Source organism: Zophobas morio, unplaced genomic scaffold, assembly GCF_036711695.1.
Source record: "Zophobas morio isolate AGI-343-1 ecotype UQ-CSIRO unplaced genomic scaffold, CSIRO_AGI_Zmor_V1 ptg000004l, whole genome shotgun sequence".
Lineage (NCBI taxonomy): Eukaryota > Metazoa > Arthropoda > Insecta > Coleoptera > Tenebrionidae > Zophobas > Zophobas morio.
This window is the reverse complement of record NW_026972109.1, coordinates 13,287,466-13,291,540: the sequence shown is the minus strand read 5'-3', so window position 1 is coordinate 13,291,540 and position 4,075 is coordinate 13,287,466.

Here is a 4,075-nt window from a genome sequence, read left to right as displayed (position 1 = left end):
AAAAATTGGTAGAAAGTTATTTCGACAGAACTTTCCTCTCCCTTAAAGTATAATCCGACAAATCCCTCTTCTTTAAAAAATTATAAAATTTGATTTTGTGATTTTCGTTTTAGTGATATCTCTACAAAGTAAAAACTAGCGACACAAATAACACCCTCGTAGTCCCTGCGCCAACTATTTGCCCTCCCAAGCAGGGACGATGTAAAATATATTTAAAGCAGATAATCAATGTCCTTTCAGCACTAATAACAAACTTAAGTTCAACTTTTTATGTTTATACATCACAAGAATGTCACGTAGAAATTAGTTGTATTTGAATGAGTTTGTCTCCTCAAAACAAAGGACTAAAATTATTATTTAATCCACTATCGAACAAAATGTTTTGAATATTATAATTCTTATTTTATCATTATTAAATAAATTGCGTATTCTCATATTTTCTTACTTTGGTAATAAACTTTGGCATAGAACTTGCAACCGCAGGTCAGCGTTCTCTTAAATCACTAGCATTTCCACGAAGCATTATCTAGTAAAATCTTTTACAAATATTTTTACGAAAATTTGAACGTCTAAGGAAAAAAGGCAAAGCGGATTCAAACACCACAAGTAGAGGTATATTGTTATATAACATTTAAATCACTATAAAATAGAATTATTTGAGATGTGTCATAAAATTGTTGGTGGGGATGATTAGCCAAATTTTGGTTAGCGTTTAACTATCTACATAATATTCTTTTAACACCTGATGCTTGTAATCTGAACGTGCTAATAGTCGAACGAATTCTTTCGAATTAAACTCATAAACAGTTGAAGTTAGGCATGTACTGAGAATTTGAGAGTATCTACATTTTTTCCCGTTGGTTATCTTATATCTTATATATCTAAGTCAGTTTTGTCGAAATAGCATTGGACCAATTTTTTCATTAGTTTGTCAGTGCACTTGTGTTTTTCCCTTCTTCATAACTTCACCATATTATTTTTTCGCCAATTAGTCACTGACTTTATCTTTTGTCATTCGCTCCATATTTTATTCATATTTGCGACATAGATTTTTTTAACGCTTCATTTCAAGATTTCAGAACAATTTTAAAACAGTATTTTTTACTTATTTTTTATTTATTAACTAGGTCTCTAAATCTATTTTGACCACTTAAATATACTAATTAAGTATGCCAACAATAGGACGCAACGTGACTTGACTGCGTTTATTAGATTGTAAAAAACCCAAATGCTGCCATGTGTCATTTCATTCTGATGTTAAATAATTTCAATGTTTTTTGGTGTTATATAAGGTATTCGTTCTTGAACTCGTGTGATCTTTTGGGTTTTACGCTGGTCAACTAATTCTGTGTATTTACATATAACTTTATGCAGAGCGATTATAAAAGATCGTACATCAAGTAGGTGTTGAATTTTTAATACCATTTATTAAATTAGTATATTGTGTAAGTACCACTTGCTTTAGTTGTATTCAGTCAGATATTCCTACAACAAAATTATTCACTGAGTCATTGCCTTGAGCTGTGGCCCCATCCTGCCAATTCATCATCTAGTTAATGAACACATGTAAAAATAGGGTCGAATTCCACAAGATAGACAAATTGTGGTTACCGTTGTAACAATCCTCGTACAATTTCAGATTCATCGATGCGGTGGTTTCGGAGATTATCTTTTGAAAAAATCCACGCCATCATTCAGGCAGGAAAAAAATGACTGTTGTAGACAAAGTGGCCTGTGCAACGTGTGGGTTAGTGCATTATTATCGTACCCGTGTGATTATAGAATTCGTTCTGCAAAACTTCACGCCTGTACGATATCAACACTTCTAGCTCACTATAGATAGTCCCATAATAAACAGCAATCATTGTGAGTTAGTGGCCAAATTATATTATAAAGTTGAAAAAATGTCTTCAGCACTGTGTAATGATATGGTTGAGACACACCGGTGTCAAAATTGTAGAGCAGTACCATGAAACAAACGGACGAAGTCCTCGTAAATGAATCATAGCAGTTCCAGTTCAGTTATAATTACGTTAATACACTTGCCTATAAAATAAAACCCACCATCAGGTCATCCCGAGCTGAACTTACTCATACCAGACAGGAAACAGTTCATCGTCATGGGTCAGTCACAACATCAAACCACTTCGCCGGTACTTACTGCAATTTCCAGCAGTTTCAGCGTTAATTCACGTATGAAGCCGTCATAATCCAAGAATTGCTATAGACAGTTCTCCACATCATAACCACTCATCTCCTATGAGCTCCACTCTTCCCGACTGTTGGCACTTTCACTCCGCGATGGAGCAGGCTGGGTAATTACGGCGCGTTAACATCACCAGTCGACTTTTCATGGGTTTATATGGCAGATTTAATCAGTTAATTATTTACAAGGTGTTAAACGGTCCGCTCTCAACATTACGGTTCTTCCGAAATTGCGCTTTCGTCCAGGTGTTCCAGCCATTCCGAGAACCGGTGTGTAATCGCGCAGAAATTTTTATTGTTTATAAAGCAAAAGTTGCCGTACACGATGATAATTAGTGAGGAATGCAGTTGTCTAATAGGATGGCACGTTTAGGCGATTAACAAGCCAAAAATTCAAATTACCATCATACATTATACGAGAGCATAAATCAAAGCAGGATTTATGGTGCTGCATTAGGCCCTCGACGCTTCCCTTGCCATTACACGCGGTTAACAAACCAACATGATTATTAATGCAGAGGAGGCTAAACTAACCGAGGACAAAGATCTGGGATGTTCAGCGATTTGTTTTTACCCTAATCGGGGCAAAACACCCTGTCAGGAAATAATAGCATACCTACACTTTGCGTCCTTATACGGATGTCACATCACGCTCCCGTCGAAATAAAAAGTTGAAGCGGACGCAGGATTGATAGTACCGTAAACATTTTAGTAACTAAAGGTCGGATTGTATTGTATGCATCAAAATATCGAAGAAATATGCGCATAATATACACACATTTTTGGTCAAACTCAAAATCTGCACCACTTTATCAAAAATACGCAGCTAAATATGCAGCTATTTAATTTGAATATGTCTAATAAAACAAAATGACATTTTAAATTACTTATTGTTAAAGTAAATTATGACTAAATTAAGTATGTAAAAAAATACTGTTTACACAGCATTTGTATTTTAGCTATAATTTTTATTATAGTAGCATCATTTGACAGCTGATTAAAAAAGTTCTCAATTGCATTGTAGTTTTTGTACAAAAATAACTGCATTTAACCATGTCCCCCATCTGGTTATAACAGGTTGTGGGCAATGCATTTCGATAAAATTGTACTCGCAAAGGTGATTTAACAATTTTTTTTAACATTAATGACCAAATCTTTTGCTATTGAAAACAAATTTTTAATTTCCTCAGCCACACAATTTATACAATGAACTAAGCATATAATATGGATTAAGCGAAAAAAAAAATATTTGCGACATAACGTCCACATGAATCGGTTGTTTCATCGACATGAAAATAAATTAGATTATTGCCTGCTTTGTTTTTTGAAACACTTTGTTCATGTCGTTTTTTCTTAAGGAACTCTCTCATCGGGAACTGACTATGGTACGCTTTTCAAAAAATGATCGTAGCGTGGATGGGGTTACTCAGTTTTGATAAAGGAATATCGGTACTGAGGAAGGCTTCTTCTGGGTGTTGGACAAAGATTTTTGCTTCGTGACTTCACATTAGTAGAATTCGTCAGCTTATTTTTGTTAAAGCTTGTCCTGACCTGAACAATAATTTAATGGAAAGCAAAAACTAGTACTAGTAGTGGGGGCTAGTACTTGCCAAGATAAGACTGATTTTGGCACATACTTTGGACACGTGCAGAAACTGTTGGCATTTTGGACTCACTTGTCAGTACCAAAACAAAGATTGACAAAATTAAGAATGTTTCCAATTTTGGAATGAAACAAAGGTATTTTTGTACCTTAGGTTTGTTTCTGGTGGAAAATTTCAAACTCAGTTTCTAAATTAGGCCACCAACAAGTTGGTGATATCATCTCCAAAATTTATGCAGGCAGTCTTTGTTGTAAAATATGCTCTGA